At 51.6% G+C, this 24044-nt stretch overlaps 1 protein-coding gene across 5 annotated transcripts in view; it reads left to right on the top strand.

The window, feature by feature from the left end:
• The window catches only part of BMAL1 (basic helix-loop-helix ARNT like 1), a 108786-nt gene that overhangs the window by 43715 nt on the left and 41027 nt on the right, over window positions 1-24044 (top strand). The window lies entirely within an intron of this gene.

Genomic DNA, 24044 nt, shown 5'->3' with positions numbered 1-24044 from the left:
TCACAAGCTTCTATCACTATTGTTGTTTCTAAAGCCTCACTGGTTACTTGTTGGCTACTATGAGAAGACTTTGCGTGGGTCGAGAGCTGTATAGGGAGCGAGAGAGTGGACTGAGCTGTGTCCATATTATTATTAGCACAGACCTACGTGCTGTGGCTTTGGGAACCATGACTGTGTGCAGCGTGCTGATGTTACGTCCATGCTCCATGCTGTTTGTTGCTGTTGTGGAGGGAGGTTTGTCAGAAAGCCTGTATTGGAATCTTTCCCAGTGGCTGTGTGACCCAAATCCTGGATGCCAAATACTTGGACAGCACCTGGCATGAAGGAACATTTCAGGGGTTGCTCCTGGACTTGAAAATGTTGCGATATTCCTTTAACAGCTGGTAGGACGTTCCTGCAGGCTCACTGACAGTGAACCCAGGCACCGCTGGGCTGCTGCTCGCACCCAGCCTGCATTTCTCTATGGTCAGCTCTCACAGTCTTGGAAAACTTTGTCGTGGTGCCTGACATGTAAGATTTGGTGACTTTTGTATCAAACTCTAGATTTTCCAACTCTAAATGAGAAACCACAGGTCTGGCAGGCCTGACCCATCTCCCTCTTGGCCACGCTGGAGGTCAGTGGTCCCAGTCCCAGGAGCTCTTTCTTGTGTGCCCCAACTCTGCCTAGCTGTTTGTTTATTTATTTTTATTTTTAAGATTTATTTTTTTGAGAGCCAGAGAGAAAGGTCTTCCATCTGCTGATTCACTCCCCAAATGGCCATAATGGCTGGAGCTGTGCTAATCTAAAGCCAGGAGCTTCCGCCAGGTCTCCCATGCAGGTGCAGGAACTCAATTGGGCCATTGTCTACTGCTTTCCCAGGCCACAGCAGAGAGCTGGATTGGAAGTGGAGCAGCTGGGACTCAAATCAGTGCCCATATAGGATGCTAACACTGCAGGCAGTGGCTTTACCCACTACGTCACAGTGCCGGCCCTGCCCAGCCTTTTTGTACCTTCCCAGGGCCTACAGGACCCCGTAGGTAATTGAGTTTGTCATCCCTGCCAAACATAGCTAACAGCCCTGGGATACTGTGGAGCAATTTAGAGTTGTTTTCAGTAGCAACTCTGACCACAAGTAGGAAGGTTATTGCGCTTGTTGTCATTCTCATGATAACTCAAATGACAATCACGGTCCTATTTTCATCCCCTTGGCATTTAGTAGGGTTACCTTCTCTCCTCCCCGTGGGGTTGCCTCGTTAGCAGTTTTTTTTTTAAAGTCTTCAGCAAGACTCATCCATCAACATAAAATGTTAGATAATGCAGGCTGTAAATTTTGATGGCCACTACTTAAGGCAGGTTGCAAACAAGTGAACTGCTTAAATTCAATAATTTATGATGCAGTAAATTTGAAAAATTAAAAGTAGACTCTTTATTCGCCTTGTCACTAAAATAGTTGTAATTTGGCAGTAATTTAGTGCAGTAGGTGTGGGTTTTGAAGAGTCCCAGGCCTGGAGACCATTCTCTTCTACAGCCTTCCCTTAGGCGAGCTGGGCTTGCTTTCAGCTAGCGAGCTTGCTCAGTGACCACATGGGGAGGGCGGGGAGGAGATGCAGTGTCCAATGGTGGCACCTGGGGGAGTCCTTGTAGACACCAAAGTTTGAAAAACTATTACTAATATGTGAACTTTTTCTGTTTCTTAGAAAGCTTTAATTTTCATTTTATTTAAAAGGCAGAGAGATGGAGAGAGATCTTCCATCCATTTCCCCCCCACCCCATACCCTCAATGGCCAGGGCTGCACCAGGCTGAAGCTAAGATCTGGGAATTCAATCTGGTCTCCCGTGCGGGTGTCAGGTGTCACCCTGCCGTCTGCTGCTGCCTCCCTGGGTGCACATTAGCAGGGGCTGGATTGGAAGCGGAACAGCTGGGGCATGAACCCAGGCATTCTGACGTGGGTCCCAAGTGGCAACCTAACTGCTGTGCCAAACACCTGCCCCGACTCTCTGAACTTTCAGAAACGGGTTTTTGCTATGGGGAACATAGTCTATACTTGTCACGAGTTCAGACATAAGCAAGAAGTCTTCTGCAATGCCTGCTTCCAGCTGTTCCCCCAAGGCAGCCACTTCTGATGGTCTGTTGCTCACACTCCTGCATGCTTGTGTCTGCTTGTGCCTACCCCCAACCCCCTGACGCTGCTCTCTGTCTTCTGTCCTGGCATACATTTTCCCAAGTCAGTGTTATACAGCTCCATCTCCTTATTTTTCACCACTGCACTCCATTGGATGGATGGAGTCTAAGTTTATGTGGTGTTGGTGGACACGCAGGTGGATTCTGATCTGTTGACATCACAGCCATTGCTGCTGTGGGCATTACTGTGAATACCGGTGAGCTTTTGCAAGAGATTTTCTGTGGTGTAGAAAGCTAGAAATGGGATTCAGGGTTTTGTCAGTTAAAGTTTGAATCAGTATTTCCAAATTGCCCTCCAAAAAGATTCTACCAATTTCTACTATTCCCAGGAACATTCTATTATGGCTCTGATAATTTGGTTTTGGCTGCAACATGTAAATGGAAAACACATTTTAAAAGCTCACATACATGCCATTAAAATGACAAGTTTGTCTTAGAAAAGCATTCAACATACATAACTCTGTATATCTAATTAAATGATGTTCGTATCTTGTCTCTGGCAATCCAGTACTTATCCTGTAAGGTGATGAAACTGTCTTCAAATATTGTGACCAATCTTTGGATGATTATCTAAGGATATCAGTTGTGCCAGGTGGTCTTTGGAAGAATAATGGCCAAATTACAGGCTCCTTTCCCAGAGGTGTACCTGGGTGGGCTTGTGAGTTCCTAGTCTGGGGTGGCATTTGAGGGACTGTACAAAGGAGAGCTGGCTTTGGACCCAGGGTACCTTGGGAGGGAGGGAGATGGCAGCAGGTGACTGCTGTGAGCTGAGACCAAGTTTTTGCCTATGACACATCATGGAAATTTCCTTTAATGAGCTGAGTGGGGGGTGGGGGTGGAGAGGAAAGGGAAGTGACATTCCCAGACTTCCTGTGGTCACTTTTGTGACCACAGCTTTCTCCTAGGAGTGCTGACATTTAGATTCATATTCTTGAACCTTGGAAAGTTCAAGTTCTTTGCACTTAAAAAGGCTCTGCCATTTCTCTACCAGGAGCCTTAACCGACCCACATGGTTGAGAACTCCTGGCCCAGGAGTTCTCCTCCCCTAGGTCTGAGTAATGGGCAGCTTGCCATCTGCCATCTGCATGTGAAGTTCTGCCCTCGGGTCCCCTGGGCCAGGGTCTGGCTTCTGCTAGTAACTTGCTCTCTGTTGGCCACAGCTCCTTGGGCACTAAGCTCACTTGGGAGACTGTGGAGGTTTGGGTCCCAGTCCTTCCAGGATGCCCTTGGCTTCGTGTGACCCCTGTTGGGCAGTCTGGCCTCATGGAAAGAGGGACTTGGAATGAGATAGATGCAGGCTCAACTGCTGACGTCATCATTTTCACTAGCCAAGTGGCCCTTTGTCTGGTGACATCACCGCTCTGAACCACAGTGTCCCCTTCTGCAGTAATTGTCTTATGGGGCATTCTGAGAAATACATGAATTAACATTTGACAGGTGCCTGTCAGATGTTCAGCATGGAATACACATTCTACAAATATGAGTCCTCTCTCATCCTCTTGCACATAGAGGGAGAAGTCTCCTCCTGGGATGCTGCAAGCTGCTGGCTACTGGCTGGGGATCCTGGGCCAGGGAAAGTCCACCACTGGAGCCGAGAGATGAGTCAGCAGCAAGGCGTGTTCCCAGGAGCTCATTATTTAGTAGGGGAGTCCAACAAGCAGAGACGTTGTAATGTGTGCAATAGTACAGTCATTAATGGACAGAGAGGAATTAACCCTCCAGGTGGGGTAGGTGGAAAGGCTCATCACACAAGTGGGGTATTGAAGACTGAATAGGAGTTTGGCAGAGAGGATTAGGACATAATTAAAGTGTGTCTCTCTCCATTGGAGATAAAGTTACAGTGCTTTTCATATACACATTTACTTGCAAAGCCTGCCAGTATATGGGTATGTTCAAATTCAGCTCCTTTCTTTTTCCTTTCTTTTCTTTCTCGCTCTGCCTCTCCCTCCCCTCACTCTGCCTTAAAATACTCAGTCACTAAAAATTTCTTACAGAATTTCCTTATCCTTTAGTAAATCCCCAGAGGATGCTATTTCGCCCTAGTAAGATTTTACAAGAGCTTTGCTGTAGCTATTTTTTCCCCCATTTCTTTTTCTACAATGTGCGTACGTTCTTTGTTCAGCAATGGACAAACTCCCAACCCTCTGAGATTGACTGCATGTCTCCCATATACCGGGCCCGTACGCATCCCACTGAGTCCCCAGAATAGCAGATCTGCTTCGGGAGATGGGCCGTGGCTTCTTTTCTGTAGATGAGGAAACTGAGGCTGGGAGAGGATAAGCCACTCCAGGCATCTTTCCCCTATCCTGTGCTGCCTGGCTGAGTCTTGGGACCCTGCGCACAGTAGGTGGACAGCAGGCGTTTGTCAGAATGCCCAAGAGAACTGTCAGGCACTGGTCAGTCCCATTCATGCCACTGGCTTTGGAACCTGCTCGGTGCTGTCACAGCTGCTCGGTTACCTTCCTGCTGTTAGGAGGTCCCCCGAGAGGCACAGCAGTGACCGTAGTTGAGAACACCATTGTCCTTGCCTCTCCTGTTGATTTTTCTAAGGTTCTTGTAAGCAGGTGGGTTGCGCTGTTAAGGTTTCGTTCCTTGCTCTGTCTCTGCTTCCTAGGGAATCTGTGAGAGAGGCAGACACAGGGCTCCAAAAGCCCCACCTGGGAGTGGGAGACCCAGGGCCTGACTTCTCTTCTGCCAGTAACGCCTCAGTCACTGTGGGCAGACCACATCCTCTCTCCAGAACCCCGTGTCCCTGGGGTAATCTGCGGCTTGAGTGGTCCTAAGGATCCTGCCTGCTGTGGGACCCCAGACCGTGGAGTGAGGCTGTCTGGAATGTGCTGGAAGGAACACAGACCTTGGTGAATCCTGGCTTCTGTATCTCCCAGCTCTGTGAGCTTGGGCGGTCCCATGACCTCTATGATGCTGTCAGTAAAGGCCTGTTTCCCAGGGGCTCGCGGCGGCAGGGTTGAGGGAAGGACATCCGCTTCCTGGCCTTGTTTCTGACTTGTGAGGGCACTGGCTTTGCACCCTGGGTGGGAGGACGTGGACGCTCTCTTGGGAGTCAGGAAGGGTCTGGGACTTTTGAGAAGTCTTGAAAGATGATTAGGGGTCTTCCCAGGTGCTGAACCCCAGAATACCTTGATCAGGTGCTGTGTTGATCACACCTTGAAACGCCCTGAAATACTCACCTCTTAGATTTCCTGAAGTTCACGTTTGCCTAGAAGCTCACGGGAAGGTGCCGTCTGTCCTGCCGAGCGTCAGGAGTGCTTCAGTGCCAGGGCCTGGGCTCTCGCCTTCCCCCCTTGCAGACGGCAGCTGCACAGTGAGTCAGTCGGCACGTGCGTCATTTCTGGTGCGCCTCTCTGCAGAGAGGAGAGCTCCGTTCATTCAGTAAACGTTCGCCGTGCCCAGGAGTCACGGGGCGAAAGGTGTAAATAGATAGAGGGCACGTGGGCTGTGCCCTCGTCAAAGGAGCGTCATAGGGTATGGTAGGAGAAGAGGGGCAGTGGCCTTCTCTTGGGGAATCAGAAAGGGCCTCTGGGAAGAAATGGCTTTTGGGGCGAGTCTCAAAAGATGGGACTTGGCCGGCGCCGTGGCTTAACAGGCTAATCCTCCGCCTTGCGGCGCCGGCACACCGGGTTCTAGTCCCGGTTGGGGCACCAGATTCTATCCCGGTTGCCCCTCTTCCAGGTCAGCTCTCTGCTATGGCCCGGGAAGGCAGTGGAGGATGGCCCAAGTTCTTGGGCCCTGCACCCCATGGGAGACCGGGAGAAGCACCTGGCTCCTGGCTTCGGCTCAGCGAGATGCGCCGGCTACAGCGGCCATTGGAGGGTGAACCAACGGCAAAAAAGGAAGACCGTTCTCTCTGTCTCTCTCTCTCACTATCCACTCTGCCTGTCTCCAAAAAAAAAGATGGGACAAGTCTGCCAGCCGCCATAGTGTCCAGGAAGGGTTTCTCAAGCAAAGGGTGCCGCAGGGTAGAGCCAGAGCCCTGGTAGGAGGTGGGGCTGAGAGGTGGAAGACTTCAGTCACCGCACCTTAGCAGTCATCCAGATACTGCCAACCCCCAGGTCCTTGTGACCTGCCAGGACCCTTGTCCTGTGCCACAACTTACATACCCACACCCACACCACAGCTGCACTCTGAGGTGTAACGGACATGCCAGATCCAGGAAACTCAACACAAGCCTTATTCCTCCCCAGTCTTTCTCATATGTGGCCTGACGACTTACCTGGTTACCCAGGCCCAAAGTCAGCACAGCATCCCCTCCCCTTCCTCACACCATGGTGACCACTCCTCCTTCAAGGTCGCCATCCACCCCCGCTCGGTCCGCTCTCCACTGATCGCCTACTTCCTTCCTCACCCCACTGATATCAGTTGTCCATGTAGTCAAGCAGAAGCATCTTCGATTTTTTAAAAGATTATTTAAGAAGCAAAGGGGGAGAGAGGGAAGCACATACACACATGCGGGGGGAGAGAGAGAGGGAGGGAGAGGGAGGTAGGGTAAAGGAAGGAGAGGGAGGGAGGGAGGTGCTGATTCATTCCCCAATGCTCCCAACATTCCCCAGCTCCCCAGCTTCCCAGCTTCCTTCTGGGGCCAGGCCAGGAGGAAGCCAAAAGCCAGGAGCTCCATTCGTATCTGCCGTGTGGGTGGCAGGGACATAAGCACTTGAGCCATCATCTGCTGCCTCCCAGAGGCATTAGCAGGGAGCTGGATTGGAAGCAGAGTAGGCAGGTCTCAAACCAGCCAATTCTGATGTGGGATTCGGGTGTCCCGAGCGTCAGCTTAACTCATTGTGATACAAAACCCAACCTACAATCTTTTTCAAAGAGAGTAAGTGCCTGTGCCAGCCTTGCTGAGCGCTCCGCAGTGGCTTTCTGGCGGCCTCGGAATAGACCCTAAACTACTTTTCATGGCCTGCCAGCGCCGCCTCTCCGATCTCATCTCTCAGCACCCTGTGCTTTTCTCCATTTCGGCCCTGCGTCATCCTTGCTATTCTCCTTTTTGCCCCAGGGCCTCAGCCTGGATTGCTCTTCCCCCGTGTCTTCACTGGACTCGCCTACGGCAATTGTGGTCTCCATCACCTGTCTAAAAGCACCATTTTCCCCCAGCCCTCCCACTCCCACAGTGACTGGCCTCTTCCCTGCTGGGTTTCCCTCCACTAGCTCTCATCACTACCCAGCTTTATGCTATGCAATTGTCTTCTTGTTTACTGTTTGTCTTCCCCTACTAGAACATAAATCCATGATGAGGGTCCTTGTCTTACTGAATTCAACACTCAGGGACCTAAAAGCATGCCTGGCAGGTGGGAAGTGGCCAGGAAATGTTTAACAGGTACATGATCCAGTGAATGAGTTCCTGCGTGCCTGCAGGCGAGCTGGAACTTTGGAGCTTTCTTCCACGGGCAGCGCAAAGCTAGTAGCCATCTTTCACGAGGTGAGTGACGTGGTCAGCAGTTTTATTTTAGAAAACCAGCTGGTGGCAGTGTGGGGGCTGAACTGTGGGAGGGAGGCAGCAGAACTACTTTAAAGGCTGTTAAAATGGTCCAGGAAATTGATGCTGAGCCTTGTGCCAGAGCTGTGGGGGTGGAGAAGAGGGGCCAGATGGCAGGACCTGGGGACCTCTGAGTATCTTTGATTTCGATTAGGATGCTTGGTGTAGTGATTCCTCTATAAGAAAAGCAGGAGGGGACGAGCTGGCCTGGGGAGAGGCTGGCAACACGCCATGCTGTTTTTTCTCACCAGGCAAACGTGAGCCCTGGGATACATGTTTTCTGCAGGGATACTGGCTCTCTGAGGAGCGACGCTGCTCCCCACAGCCTCACCCATCAGCTTTCGCTAGGGCTGTCTTCAAGTTAGTGTCATCAGTGAGGACGTGGGGCCGCTGGTCATTGCACACCGTCAGCCTCATTAAGTCCATGGTTCTTCCTTGGAGCAGTGGCTGCATTTCTTCTTATTTGACTCCAGAGCAGACTTGCTGTAACACATTCTCTGTTTTGAAAGGATGCCTGGGGGCAGGCGTTTGGCAGTTAAACTGCACCTTGGGATCAAAGTATGTGGGTTCGAGTCCTCGCTCTGCTTCCAATTGCAGCTTCCTGCTAATAGACATCCTGGCGAGGTAGCAAGTGATGGCTCAAGTACTTGGATCTCTGCCACCCAGATGGGAGACCTGAATTGAATGCCCGGCTTTGGCCTGGTCCAGTCCTGGCTGTTGGGGGGCACATGAGGAGTGAACCAGTGGATAGAAGATCTGTGTCTCTCTGCCTTTCAGATAAATAAATCAGCTGTTAAAAAAGCCTAGACTGTGCTCAGGTTCCAGGTGGGGTTTGCTGATACCCAGGAACTCAGTATCTCTTGCTACGAGCACGCACAGGAGCCCTTGCTCTCCCTCGGGTGTCAAGGGCGCACATTCCTGGCACAGGCATGTCTGTGCTGTCTGCTGCTGCCTTTTGAGAACTTTGTTTTGGACTGGAATTTTTCCTTTGTCCAGATTCTTTCCTCGCTGAGTAAACCCATCCCTCTCCATCTTGCTGAGGTGTCCCTCTGTATGCCCAAACAAGGCTATGTCATCCCACAGTCCCTGGTCGTGCTTGTGAAGTGAAGCGCTGCACCCTCTGTGTGGCCACGTGCTTACGTCCCCCCCTTCTCTCCCTCCCAGGGGTCCCGATGTGGAAATATCAGAATGAGCTCCACCAGAGCTTCCCATGTGCCGGCACTGTGCTAGGTACTCCCCATGCATTCTGTCTCATCCCAACCACCCTGTTGTCCTCTACTACAGATGAGGAAGCTGGCACTGGCAGTGTAGTAGAGTTGAGTGGTTAAGAGTACGGGCTCGCTGGCGCCGTGGCTCAACAGGCTAATCCTCCGCCTAGCAGCACCGGCACACCAGGTTCTAAGCCCGGTTGGGGCGCCGGGTTCTGTCCCGGTTGCCCCTCTTCCAGGCCAGCTCTCTGCTGTGGCCTGGGAGTGCAGTGGAGGATGGCCCAAGTGCTTGGGCCCTGCACCCCATGGGAGACCAGGAGAAGCACCTGGCTCCTGCCTTCGGATCAGTGTGGTGTGCCGGCCGCAGCGCACCGGCTGCAGCGGCCATTGGAGGGTGAACCAACGGCAAAAAGGAAGACCTTTCTCTCTGTCTCTCTCTCTCACTCACTGTCCACTCTGCCTGTCAAAAAAAAGTAGGAGCTGTGAGCAGACCAGATACGGAATTGAATCCCAGCTTTCTGTGGCTCCTGGGCATACTACTTGATATCTTTACTCTTTGCCCAGTTCTAGAAAATGGAAATGAAACTATGTAGAGAGGGTTCCTAGGGTTGCTGTGAGGTTTAAAGGAAACCTAATGTGTTATTTCATTAGTACACAAGTACTTGCTTACTGTGTGCTAGACATTGTGCTGTCAGTAAATAATGGCTCATTGCAGATCCTGTTGTCATCGCCATCAGCATCCCCATCCCAGGGCCTCACAGCTGGTGTGTAGGTGGAGCCCTGCCTGGAGCCAAAGGCTGTGTTCATTCTTCTGTGCCACATACTTGCTCCCAAGTTCATCTCGCCTCAAGACTTTCTGGTCCCTGGTTTGCTCTCCTGGTCTTCTCAGGATGTGCCATTTGTGTCTACCTGGGCAGCAGGGTCAAGCTAAGACTCAGCAGTTTCTCACTCCCTGCTGACAATGATGTCTTTTCGATCATTAAGGAGTTCCCAGTGGCTGGATTGTCTGGGCAAGCGCTGGGATGATTTCCCTGATCATCACCATCTTGATCACTGTGAAAGCCAGAAGGTCTTCCCTGATAACTGTTTGTGCCAGCAGGACTGTCTAAATAAAACAGGGAGTGACAGCAGGAAGAGCTGGTGCTCCCAAGAGTCACAGATCACTTAGTGAACCTGGGGAAGTTTATAGACTGTCTCTCCAGGAAAAACAAACACGTGACCAGTACAACAGTGTTGTTCATGAGGCATTGTCCCTGAAGCCCACCCCAGGGGTCTCAGTTGAAAATTTCAGATCCAGAAGGTGAGGCTGTGTGCTCTTTTGTCACTAGGCTCCTCTCCATCCACACCCAAGGATGTTGCCGCTGGCTGTATGTACTGCAAGGTTCTTGGGCACAACAGCCTAGTAACATTTGGAAATACCTGCTTTGTTGACACCATTAATCATTAGCAGTTGTTCCCTGTGTTTGAGAAATGTATTCATGTTACATCTAGCCTGGCCAATTTGATGAGATGCACCTGCTGACTTGTGCCTAAATTCATGCCATAGCCTGCATCTTGCAGATGGACTGGAGAAGTTTTTTAGCCTCAAATATCAGACTAATAGGAATTTTACTGTGATTTATAGGTGACACAGGGTGATAAACTCAGCTTTGGTGGGGTCTAATGTTCTATTTACGTGAGTGTACACCTCTACTTTTCAATTTAAACATTTTTGAAATGTCAAGTGTAAAAAGTATGCTTTTTCTTCCCCTCTCTTTTGGGTTTCAAGGTATGGGTTTGGGAGAAGGCAGGTTCCAAGCACCTTAACTACCCAACCTGTCTTGCTTGCAACTTGGCATCTTTCCAGTGAACCGTGGACTGAAGCCTGCTATTTCCAACAGTGACGGGAGAAATGATTTTTATTGCTGCTGATTCCACTCCCTGCCTGGCTATTGTGGGCTCATGGAAAGACAGGGATGGACTCTTCCTATAAAGGAGGCCCTGGGACCTTTCCTCCTGCTATGGCTGCAGTGGCACTACTTCTTTAGCTGGAGATGGGACTTGGCTATTGAGTATAAGAACTGAATCCATCATCTGATACAAAACTACTGGGTGATGAGCAGTTTTTCCTCTAAAATTTTTCTTCCCCCCCCCCTCCAAATTATGAAAGTAATACATAGAAAACTGGGATTAGGGCTCTCCAAATCTGGCTTTGAATTCCAGCTCCATCACTTATTAGCTATGCCCCCCTGGGGAAAATGTGCACCCTCTCCAAACCTTGATCATTGTCATGGTTCATCTCCATTTTACCTCCTCCCATGACTGTAAAGATAGAGGGAGACACGTCTATAGAACACTGTCACAGAGGCCAGGTATGCATTCGTTTCTTCAGTGAGTATTTGCTGAGTGCCTCCTAAGAGGCAGTCACTGCCCACGTTGCTCTGGAAGCAGTCTGGAATAAAGATGGAGCTTCTGCTCTCCTGATGCTCACGTTTTCAGCAGAGCAGACACAAGTGCACAAGATCATGTCAATAGTTAAGGAACTGGAGCCAGCGGCAGGGGTTGGGTGGGTGGTTTATGACCTCCCTCTCTCCCCCAACTCAGCACCCTTGTCTTGTAGGACTACTGTTTTTAAGAAATCCCGCTCCCTATGTCCCAATTCTGAGTATGAAAAATGTAACCTCATGGCACACATCAGTTCTCTCCTGGGCAGTACTTGCTCACTAATGGACTGCTCATTCGCTCACTAATGGACTCCTCATTCATAATCTGGGCCCCTGGGGGCAGGGAGCAGGTGCTCTATCCCTGGGCCCTTGAAGGCCCTGAGAGCCAGAGTGCCTGAGTGTTCCTCTTGGAGTCCCCAGCCACTGAGCCCACACCGAATGACGGGCCTCGTGTTGGGAAGCCTGGTGAGGAGTCTCCACCCAGAGCCCTTTCTGCTCCAGTGCCGCTTTGAGCACTCTGGTTTCTGAGGAACTGGAAGTCTCTCTCTCTCTCAGTGAGAGCATGGCCCGCCACAGGCTCTGGATCCCTGCTTGCAGTTCTCTGGGGTTACGTGGAGCCTGGTGGCTGGGCCAGTCCCAGCTCATGCTCTGGTGTGTGAACCGCAGAGCACTAAGCCCAACATGTGGGCCCTCTCTGGGTGGGGCGTGGACCCTCCAGTGACCATTTCAGCCGTGGCCGACAGGGACCCAGGCTGAGGCGTGAACAGAAGGGCAGGCCTTCTGCATGTGATTCACCTGTCCTAGCGATAGCTGACCTGCTTTCGCATGGCCTTAATTTGCCTGGCAGGCACCGTGGCAGATGCCGTCCGTCGTCAACGCACTTTCACTGTCTGATTTAATTCAACACGTGCCGCCATAGGATCTTAAATCCACACAGGCTGCGGGTGGCTGGTTGGGCAGGTGGTTAGTTCTTCACTCACCTCTAAATTGTAACTCTACCACAAGGAAAAGGCTTAATTTCCAGAACACGGAGCGATTATTTGAGACTAGATATGATGCCAAAGCAGCAGGCCTCGATTCCTCGCTACAGGGCAGCTTAATCAGGAAATGGCCTAGATGGCCGCCTTTCAAGTAGGTCCTTGCAGTATCTTGGCAACAGGCACAGGGTCATAATCGGAAGAATTTGGCGCTGAGTGTCTGTGGGTGTTTACAGTGCACGATAGGGCAGAGCTTCTCTTATTTATAGAATATTTTGAGCAACAAGCAGCAGAAGGCTGAAAAGCCACTAAATCCCGATTTATTTTTAACAAATTCCATTTTTCCCCTCATCCCAGAAGGAGGACTGAGTTATTAAAAAACAGTAAAAAAAATACATCATTGCAGAGCGTGCCATATCTAATTATGGGGTTGCCAGCGTCGGCCTGCAGCCACAGTTTTAAGGGCTTTGTAAATCAACCATCCATTCAATCTGTGAACTTATATGACTCCCATTCTTCATTTAGATGTAGAGCGGAGTTATTGGCAACTGAGTGCTGATCAGAGAAAGTTCTTCCCTGTCTAAATCAGGAGATGGAAGGTATAAATATAGAAGAGCGCACTTGTGTTCTCAAAGGGAGATAAAATCACTCTTCATTGTCCATTATACTTAGCTCACAAACATACATCCCATAGCACTGACTCCCCACGTTAGGGTTTTCACTCACTGCCGTGGCAGATCTGTGCCACTCAGAGGAGCCATATTGTGATATCTCACAGAGCCCCACCCCGAGTCATGAGAAGACGTGAATCCAGTGCTGCTTTTTTTTTTTTTTTTGGCCTGCCATCTCATGCTGTGGTAGAGCCGGAAGGGGCTTCCGAGACCCTGCAGTTCAGCTCCGTCTTACTACAAGTGGGAGGCAGGCCCAGGCTGGAGAGTCCTGGCAGTGGTGGGCTGTTTCCCAGATGTACCCTGCCAATGAAGTGCAGTAGATCTAATTTCTGCACTTGAGACACATGCTAAGACAGTCGAATAATCACCCCTTATGTAGCAGACCAAGTAATACATCCACGAAAGTTTAGTTGGGCAGTGGAGGTGTCGAGCAGGGTGTTTTGGAATCTGTGTGTTCGGATACCAAAGCAAGAGTAGAATCAGTTTGCTCTCTCATACACTTGGGGAAAGCTCTGCGGATGCTGTGAGGTTTTCTAATGGGAAAAGGTACAGCCCATTTGTAAAGTGTCGGAGGGAAGTCAGGGGCAGTGGCTGGTGGGTAGCAGGGAAGATGAACAAAGCAGGCAACTTTGCAGGAGCCCTGGGAATGGATTATTAAGATTTCATGGTACTGCCAGAGGGAGCAAAGGGCTGGGGCACAGGCCATGGAATGCCCTGCCCTTTACTGGGATCCCGTGTGGGTGGCCCTAGTGCTGTGTTCACACTCCTCTCGCCCCACACGGCTAGAAGTGTGACAGCGCGTCGTGGTTGGTGTCTCTCTGTGCCCCTCTGAGTCCACCTTTGTATTACATTCTGCCAGTCAGAGTGACCGCTGACTGTGATGGTCCTTCTTCTGGCCCTCTGAACCCCTCTTTGTGCAGTGTGCAGGCAGCAATGTCAATGGACTGGGACTGGAAGGTAAGGTGGAACTTAGATCTGTTTCTTGCCCTGGCCCACCTGCCAGCATGGCTCCAGCCCAATTGGGTGCAAGGTGTTGGTTCTCTTTCAAAGGTAAGGCACAGGGCCCTAGACAAAGCTTTGCAAGGGAAGACGGGCTGTGACATCACCTCATGCATACTGGAGGCCAGTGATTTCAGAGGATGTGAGTGAGGCACGAGAGGGTGACCTGGTTCTGAAGCAAGTCTATAGCAGTCCACCTGGAGGGGGCCGGTTCTCAGGGAGGAAGAAGCACTGGGATTTGTCTGCAGGCAGACAAGCAGCCGGAGAGTGGATAGCGACATGGGCCATGGGCTGCCCACTGTAGAGGAGGTTGATGATGGAAAGGGAGGAAGTAGGGGCTGTGGGCAGGTCCATGGCAGCTTGGCTCCAAAGCAGAGACCTTTGGGCCAGTGGGTACCTTAGAAAAGAGATGGGCCTTCCTCCTGCCAACGGATTCCCAGTCAGCCTGGACAGTGGCTCTCAGACAATGAGATGTGAGTACATAGGACATGCCCAAGATCCCCTCTATATACCTTTCCCCCTTGATCTTTTTTATTGCCAACTGCCTGCTTTCACATTCTCAGTAGAAAATACATGAATTCACAGTAATAGGCAATATCTTGGAAAACAGCAGATGAGCTTTAGTTTGGGAATCACATTTTTTTTTCCCTAGATATGTATTATACGTCAATACAAACCAGTAATGTTTTTTGTTGGCAAAGTCACTTGATTATTTTAGCCATTTTTGGTTTTTATAGTTTATAAAGATAGCAGCATGTCATCATAGCAGATGCTTGCTGGGGGCGCCCGCTCTGAACTGGTTTCCAGGTAGCGGCTCTCCCTCCTTGCTCTGGCTTGCTCAGTGTGGCCCAGCATCGTCTTTGTGTAGCTCAGCCCAGGAAACATCCTTCGGTGAGACCTACGTTGGGGGTAGTGCCTGGGAGGGCGGTAGGGAGCACTGGGAGCCCTTGCCCGAGACAAGGGTGCTGAGCATGGCCCCCACACCTCTTGTCCCAAGCCCAGCCCAGGGGTTTGGTCTGCTCCCTTCATTCTGTATGCCCGCAGGTAGGAATGGCATTAGTAATTGATACTGCCTTTAAATCCTCCAAAATAAGAAAGCATTGATAGCTTGCTGTCACGGCTCTGTCGTCTTCGCACTCTCTAAATTACTGTCCTGGCACCCAGTGCTTTTGGGTCACTGGTCACTGTCACGGCCACTGCCACGGCCAGCGGGTGTTCTGAGAGCACGGAGTGAAAGTCCTGAAGGTTGTGTGTGTGAAGACGGGGCCAAAGTCCGGCCCGCTTCCTTGAGGCTGATGAGGCACACCCTGGCTATCGGCACGCACTTGCTCTTTATCAGGGAGAGAGAAAGGGCCAGTGGGAGAGGGCACCAGGGTCACTTCCGCTGGCCGAGAAAGCCTGTCTGCACCCTTTGTGACAGGCAGTGTTCTGGTCCCACCGCACACCTCTGCTCCAGGCATCCTGCTCACCTGTGTGGATGTCTCCGGCTCTCTGAAAAAGCCTCTTCTCTGACTCCAGATCTGCCTCCTGGCAGTGTTTCCTCATTGACCTAGTTCTGCCTTTCGGAGCCACATGGAACAAAGGTCTGCAGGCATGGCATGATTCAACTGGAGGACTCTGCAAGCCGTTCTCCTGGGCCCAGGCCGCGCTCCCCTATCTCCCTCCCTGGGGTTAATGTTCACCATTGCCTTTAGCCATTCTTTATAGAGCACAGAAGTCAGGATCAGTATTAATTATCGGGACATTGGTTGAGTGAGTGCTTACCCTGGGCCGGGTGTGGTTCTGCACTCTGCACAGGAGTTCTCACTGACTGCGAGGTGGGTACTGTCATGATCTTTTTACCAAAGGGGCCAGAGGGCAGGTCTTGCCCAGAGCCATACCAGGAAATAGCAGAGTGGAGGTTCGGGCCCAGGCAGCGCGACTCCGGAGCCTGTGCTGTGTCACAAGCGTTTCCGCTCAGGGCTAAAAACAAGAGCCCACGGTGCAGCAGACTTGGGCTGGCCCTGCTTTACTGTGCAAGACGTCGGTTCACAGGAGCCTGAGTGGAGCCGTTTTCTGTGAAACCTTCTCAGAGTTTGTTGGGACAGAGTGCGCTCCTGTAGGGCAGAGGCCTTTGCACTGTCTCCAGCAAATGGGCTCGTGCTCATGCAGTAAGCAGTGGGCAGAGGGAGGTAACAAGCATAGGCTATTAATATTTTCTTTTCCTGAACACGATGTCTGATGCAATAGGTCTCTTGCTCAAAGTGCTTAGTCATGGTTTTATGGCCAGAAAGTAGAGAGAGAGAGAGAGAGAGGCCTATGAACTACAAAACTGGATCCCCTCTTCCAATACCTACCCCAGGCCTCAGTCCCGCAGAATAGCCCAGCTGGCATAGGGCGTACAGATGTGACGACCACTTCCCCTGCACAGCTAGGACCTGGGTGCCAAACATGCCTTTTCCTGAAACGACCCCAGGTGGCTTGGACCGGGCTCCCCCACCTCCCACCAGAGTCTGGGGAATGCTGACGGGTGACTTCATCCAGAGCCCCCACTTCCTGTGCGCAGGACGCCTGAGCTTTTCTGCCTGCAGCCACACACTGACTGGGCCAGAACACCCAAGAGGTTGGGATTGAGCCACCTTTCTCTTCGTGAGCTGCCTTTCAGGTGGAACGCAGCCCAGACACTATTTCCTTGAGAGTTAAGCTGCAAAGTGAGGGCCCTTGTCCCTGACGTGCAGGCGCGAGAAACCTAGAAGAGAAGCACCTTGTCATAGTAGGAAAAGCACTGGATAAAATTGGGTTCTGGCATCTCCAAGAATGAGGCTACAAGCAGTGGCTGAGCCTCTCCTAAATGTAGTATCTTCTCTGAAAAACATGGGGGTGATGAGAGCCCTGACCTGTAAGGTACACGGCAGGACTCTATGGGACCTGTGCAGGCCTAACAGCCCCAGCACAAGGTTTCACAGTGGGGAAATAGTGTTACCATAGTAGTTCCCTTCTGCCGCTCTCCATTCCCTTTCTAGTCCTGTCTGCCGTCGATTTTCTGGATAGCTTTGGTTGGATGTCTTAACCTCTGCCTCTTTGTGTCTGGCAGAGGGGCGAAGCATGCTATTGGTCCTGAGTGGGTATGCAGCGCCCCCTATCGGATATCTTGGAAGTGTGTGTGGGGGTGATTTGACTGTGGTGGTGACAGGGCTCTCCTAAGGGCTGAGGGTACTGGATGTGTTGCCTGGGCAACAAAGCCTTGTCCAGCATCTGTATAACGGAAGTCCACTGGGCATACTCGTGGGCACTGCTTGGTTATGATGATCTCAGCCAGACTCCATTTTACATGTGGACACAGAGGTCGCTTTTGCACATGCTGAATCCTGCAGGAACACATCTGCCGAGGATATGCGGTTTACCTCTACATCCTGGAAAGCTACATCTCATTGTGCTTTTCATATGTCTTCCCGTGTAGCTGTGCCCCAACACTTGCATGCTGATTTCTGTATTATTTAACAGACTTTATTTCCTTTCTTCTTTGTAATATTGCAATGATTCTTTTTGAAATTATAAGTGTTGGCAGGTCATAGTCCAAATTTCACTTTGAGAGCAAAGAGAGACATGTTAAAAAGACTTGTATTGCCTCTTTGAAGGTACAAGAGGAGGAGTGTGTGCATGTGGTGTGTGTGTGTGTGTGTGTGTGTGTAGGCATGTGAGCTTATAAAGGAACTGGAGAAACCCCAGGGCAGACCTGAAATGACAAGCAATGACTTGGTTCCTCCTAGAGGTGTCCTTTTACACAAGGACGGTAGGAGTCGGGCTGCCAGCTACACCGGTTGTTTGTCACAGAGGTGCTCTGAGGGTGCCCCATTCAGGAGCTACACGGCCCTGAGGAGGCGGAATGATTTTCATGATGGCCTTTTCTCACCTCTGCCTGCTCTGGGCTTCTCACCTGCCCTCCTGATCATACGCACAGATTAAAAAACACCCCCGAGTAGAGTTTTACAGAAAGGAAGGCTAGCGGGGCTCCCTGCCCTTACCAAGTTCCTTGTGGTTGCTCCCTGGGTCAGACTGGCTCTGCGAGCCAGGGACAGGTCCGAGGTCGGGCAAGGAAGAAACAGCATCGGAGGGGCTGCCCTAGCGCCGGAGTTGAGTGTATGAGGTCGGTTTCCCCTTGGCTTTCTGCTCTGAGCCCAAGCCTCTGTCCATGCATGAATTCTCCCGTTTTCCTGGAGGGGCGTGGGGCCTGACACCCGGGAGCAGCCGTTGCTAGGGGGAGTGCTGTCCAGCACGAACTGCTCTGCACCCAAGCGAGGCGCTCCCGTGGGTTGGCGCCTGCCCTAGCCAGGTGCTCAGACCGGACCACCGCAGCTGAAGGGCAAGCGCGCAGTGGGAACAGAACGGTCGGAATGCTCCTGGTGCTGGTTGTGAAATGTAGCCCTGGTGGTAACGTGTGAGCTCTCTGTTCCTAGACCCTTAACCCTCCCTGTAGTGTGGATTTCACAAGGCTTTATCTCCTGTAGCTGCTGTTGGAAGATGCCCTTGTCCTTTGGTATTCATATCTTAAAAACCAGTTGAAATCTTTTATATGATGTTGATAGAGCAAATTTGAATATTTCATAGTAAGATTTATAGTTCTGCATAGTCCAAAAGTAATACATGCTTATTAGACAAAGTTTGTGATAGAAAAACTAAAAGGTAAATAGCAGTACCCATTGTCTCAGCCTGCCAAAGATGGTTATCATTAACATTTTGGTTTATTTCCTTTCAGTTCCTTCTCTTCTCTTCTCTTCTCTTCTCTTCTCTTCTCTTCTCTCTTAAGATTTATTTATCTGAAAGGCAGAGTTACATGGGGGGGGGGGGAGAGAAGGAAGAGAATCTTCCATCACTGGTTCACTCCCCAAATGGGCACAACAGTGGGGGCTGGGCCAGGCCAAAGCCAGGATGTCTGCTGCTGCTTTCCCAGGTGCATTAGCAGGGAGCTGGATCGGAAGTGGAGCAGCCAGTGCTCCAACTGGTACCCAGTGTGATGCTGACATTGTAGGCGGCTGCTTAACCTGATATGCCACAGCTCCAGCCCCCCTTTCAGTTCTTTTTTTTTTTAATTTCATAATATAAATAATTTATGTTCATTATATAAAAATATGGAAAATTGAGAAAGTATAACAAACAGAAGTAACCTATCGCATCAGTCAGACAGTAGTCTTAATACTTGAATGAATTTTCTCGTCTTTCTCCGTATAGCTGTGTAGCGTGATTGGACATATTGAATGCATTGGTCTTTTAGCCATTTGCATAACATTTCATCTTCTATATGCCTGGAATTACTCCCTTCTGCTGAAATTTTTTTAGAAGATTTTATTTTATTTATTTGAAAGGCAGAGTAAAAGATAGGAGAGACAGAGAGATCTCCCATCCAGTGGTTCACTCTCCAAAAGGCCCCAACACCCAGGGCTGGGCCCAGTTGAAGCCAGGAGACTTCTCTGGGCCTCCCACATAGATGCAGGGGCCCAAGGACTTGGACTGTCCTCTGCTGCTTTCCCAGGTGCATCAGCAGAGAGCCAGGTCAGAAGTGGAGCAGCTGGGACTTGAACTAGTGTCCAAATGAGATGCTGGCATTGCAGGCAACAGCTTAACCCATTATGCCACAATGCCCACCCCAGTGGAACATTTAGATGTTTCTGATGATTCCTCACTAGAATGCTGTAAGAAAATCTGTGTATATTCACTGGTCTACTTATATATGCAGGTATGGGTTTGTATTTATTAAATGAATACTCTGTAACAGATGTGTCTTAAGACATAATGTTTAAATTAGACATGAAATTACATTGTCGAAGGGATAAATATTTTTAAAAGCGTTTGATACATGAGACCACATCTCTTCCCAGAAGCCTGTGCCAGGTTCTATTCTAATCTACAGCTCATTTACCTGCTTGTTTCTAGCCCCCAGTGATCCTGGTTCTACCCTTACAGTCGAATCTTGGTGGAAAGTGGCATCTCATTACTAATTACGTTTGGATCAGGATGAAGTAGAACATGTTCTGAGACACATATACATACATACATACATACATACACATACATATATGCATACATACACACACACATATATACCTTTCTGTTTCATCTTTTATGATTTCCTCTTCGTATTCTTTGCTTCTTTTTACTCTGAGGTATTTGCCTTTTTTTTTTTTTTAAATTAATTTCCAGGAGGTTTTGTTTGGTTTTAATTCAGGAAGGATCGAGCCCCTTCCCTGACAAAGCATTTTGGGGTTGGAGTGCTGCCTCTCCCACATGTGAGCCGAGGGATGTCAGACAGTGCACCTGACCTGAGAAGTAGTTAGTTCTTCCCTGAGAGGGAAATGAAACAACCCCGACTGGCCCCCCCGGGGGGGGGGCTTCTGCCACCACCGCTTTGGGTTGTTTTTGTTGCGATTCCTGCTGTGAATATTTTCTCGGAGGTTGAGCCAGGGCTTCTTAGAGGCATCCAGCTTGCCTGCTGTAACCAAAGCTTAGAAGAAGTGAAACTGACATCACTGCGGTGGTATTATTGTTGCCAACATCATCATCCTTCATGTAGGAGAGAGGCAAGCGGCAGAGAACAAGCCGATTGTATTTGACTTAAGAGGAGCTTGTACTTTGTAGGGGTGTCCTCAGGGTCAGGAGCCATGGAGGGCAACGTGATAGGTCTGGGGCACAGCAAGACCCTGAGACTGATGGCAGGATTAAATCATCTTCCTCCAACTGTGCTCGCCAAGGCAGGCAGGTCATCGAACAATTTTAGAGGAGTTGCCAGTCCCTCCGAGTTCATCAGAAAGGATCATCTGGTCAACCTTTCTCTGACCCATTTACCAGACTGTCCATCCCCCCTGTCCTGTGGTTACTTGGCATCCTTGTTACAGGTTTGCACCCTTGCACCGTAGGTGGAGGCAGTGGGTGGGAGGCTGCCATGCCCTCTCTCCCCTATGTGAGGGAGGGCTTTTGCTGAGTCACTGATTCAACAAAGCCCGAACTGGGCATGTTGGATCGGAGTCCCTGTGTTGCCCCTTCCTGGCCACGGGACCTTGGGTGAGTTGCCTCACTTCGCCGAATCTTGGTGTTATCTTCTCCGCAATGTTGATAACAATGCATTCCACGGAAGGTCTTCACGAGGACAGGACGAGATGTGTGGGGGCCAGCGCTGTCCCCTGGGCATGTGCTTGCTGCCCTGGACAGGCAGGTAGTTGTTCTGGAAGGGTGGGGAAGTAGGTGTCCAATAGCACTCTGGGGGCTCGCTGCTGCCCCCTGCCCAGACCCCCTCCGGGCCTCACACCTGCCCTACCCCCAATCCCCAGGGGCCTTCCTGACTGCCCACCTCCTCCTCTGCCCCTGACTTCCCTCCCAGGCACCTCCCACCACCCAGCACCCCCCAGGATTCATGGCCTTGCTGCCCGTGCCTGCCTTCCTCCCCAGCACGTAGCCCAGATGAGGACAAGGACTTTTGTCTCCCCGCACCGTGCTGGCACTGCCAGGGAGGACGCTGCCTGGCACTTGGATGTCCTCAGTCAATATTTGTGGAGGGATTAATGTGTGATCGTGGGCCAGCACATGAACAGAGTCTTCATTATTACAAAATTGCCCCGAATTGAAGTTTGGCTGCCATGCGCAGTTTGTGGTGGAAATTTACTCAAATCACCAATTCTCTCAGTGCAGGAAGTACCTAGCTAGAGAGGTGCTCAGGCTGTTGTGCTGGGTGATCCCTTTAAGGCCACAGCCTGTGCTGGGCAGCACAAAAGTGGTGCCCCTGGCAACCCCTAGCCAGGTGCTGCTGTGTCCCCGGGCCGCCCACCCAGATGCAGTGCCTCGGTGGGCGGAGCTGCCAGCCTGCTGGGCTCAGCCTGCTAAACTTGCTCTCTCCCCCCTGCGGGCTCTGGGTCCCTCACTTTCTCCACCTCATCTGAGCAGCTCCAAGATCCCCTTCTCTCTCTGGCTTCCCTTTGGTCGAGCTTTCCATAGGAGGAGCTATTGTACTTTAACAAGGCAGAGGGATTCGGGACTCTTAACATCCCTTTGCCTTTGCAATCCCTCCATGTGCCCCGTGTGGCCAGCAGCAAAAGGCTGACTGGGTTGGGGGAGGGCAGGCGCCCTCCAGAGTCTGCCCTGCTCCCCACAGGTCACTGTCCGGGGTCTGTCCTCTGTGCCTCTCTTCCTCCCCACTGTGAGCAGCTCTCTCTCTCTAAGGCTTCCGGTCAGAGTTGGCTTCTTCGCCACAGCCTTTGGCCCTTTTGTGTCCCGCGTGAGGGCATCGGCGCCAGTGACCACGGTTAACCCATGCTCGGTGCTTCCCTTCACGAAGGACAGCTGAGCAGCCCAGCAAGAGGGGTCTCTGCCCCTTCTAGAGAGGCGGGACCTTCGGCTCCGAGAGGCGGCCTGCCTCGCCCGGACACACAGACACAAAGCCACACAGCGCGAAGTGAATTGGCAGAGCTGGGACTCCACCCCAAGGGGCCTTGCACTGCCTGCCACACCCCACAACTCTCTGTCTTTGTGTGTGCTACTCCCCCGCACCAAGCCAGGCCTTGAGGATAATCCACACCTCAGCTCTGCCTCCGCTCGCTGAGAGGCTGGGAAGTCCACATGCTTGCTCGGCAGACCCCTGCCCAAGCAGCCCGGCCCGGCGGCCGGCCCCTGCCCCCCTCCTCCAGGGAGGCACGTGCTTTCCTGGCTGAGTCTCAGCTGTACAGAGCCCACCCCGCTGCCGGGCCCAGCCCCTGACTGCAAGCGAAGCACCTTTCTGACCCACTCTCCTTCATGCCAGCATCTCACCTGTGGCCACCAAACAACAGCAGCGTGTCCTTTTGTTTCCTTTACAACAAGGTGCAGATGTTTTCCAGAATTTTCTTCAACTTCGGGCAGTAAGCTTTCTAGCTGAAAGAGTGTCCTTCCCCTGAGAGCCAGGCTGTCTTTGTAGTATTTCAAAACAAGTCACAAGAAAGCGGCAGTCAGGCCGAGGTCTCTGTGAGCTGACTCCTGAGCGTGACCCACTGATCCTTCTCGGTGTCACCAGGACGGATCCCTGTGCCCTCTCTGAATGCAGGGGCGCAGCAAGGCTAGGGGTCAGCAAACAGAGCTTTGCCCTGCAAGGAGGCTTTCAGGACCGAGGGCTGCAGACGGCACACCTGCCCCTCCCCTGGATGTCGGGCCGCAGAGGAGAGCAAGGTGCAGGCCCCTGCTCAGGGACAGATGGCCCTTTGAGCCCTCTGTGTGGCTCCAAGTCCCGTGTTTGTCACCCAGGTGATGCACACAAGCCCCGGAGCCATATCATGGAGAGAGTGTGGGACTGGCGTGCGTTGAACCCTCCCTTCCTGTACAGTCACCGCTGGGCAAGTTTACTCACCCACCTGTCAGGTGGGGGGCAGCACGAGCTGTCCTTAGAGCTGCCGTGAGGGTTAATGAGAGCACCTGTGCCAGCACTTGCCGTGTGCCGGGCGCCATTCTCAGCACTTCGTAAGGCTTGTTCATCTCCACTCCAGGGCAGGCAGTGTTCTCATCCTGGTGTCAGGAGGCCGTGACACAGGCTGGGTGTTGTACCCAATGGCCCACGGCTGGGCTGGCAATGCCAGACCTACAGTCTGAACCCAGGCACTAGTGCCGGGCAGAGTCCGGCTTAGAAACCTGACACTGCCCACTGGACAGCATGCCCGTCACCACTGTATTAGCATGGTCTGGGCATTAGAAATGCTAAGTCATATCTGGTCCCTCCTCAGACGGTTTGTGGGTGCTGCCAGGGGGCTCGGAGGTTCCCGAGACTCCGAATCGCTCTGCAGTCTTTTTAATCTAGCCTCTTAGGAGCCGACTCCGTCATCTGCTTACCTGTGCCCGATGGCCTCAGCGTGATTGTTCTGGCGCCTCCACGTCCTGGTCCACCTTAAGTTTTGCAGTTGCTCAGCCATCAGCCAGAGCTGGGTTCCTCCCCACAGCCGTGCCATCCGTGGCCTGTGCATCCACTCCCACGGCCAAGAGTCCTGCCCGAACGCCCAGTGGGTGGCAGCCTGTTCTCACTGCCGTGCCTTGGGTCGAATGCACAGTTTTGGAAGACACCCTCTTGTCCTGCCTGTGCTGGGCTGGGTGCACAGCCCCGGGACATTTAGAGGAGCCTTAGGT

This window comes from Lepus europaeus, chromosome 7 (genome assembly GCF_033115175.1).
Source record: "Lepus europaeus isolate LE1 chromosome 7, mLepTim1.pri, whole genome shotgun sequence".
Classification (NCBI taxonomy): domain Eukaryota; kingdom Metazoa; phylum Chordata; class Mammalia; order Lagomorpha; family Leporidae; genus Lepus; species Lepus europaeus.
This window is presented reverse-complemented; position numbering and strand designations above follow the sequence as displayed.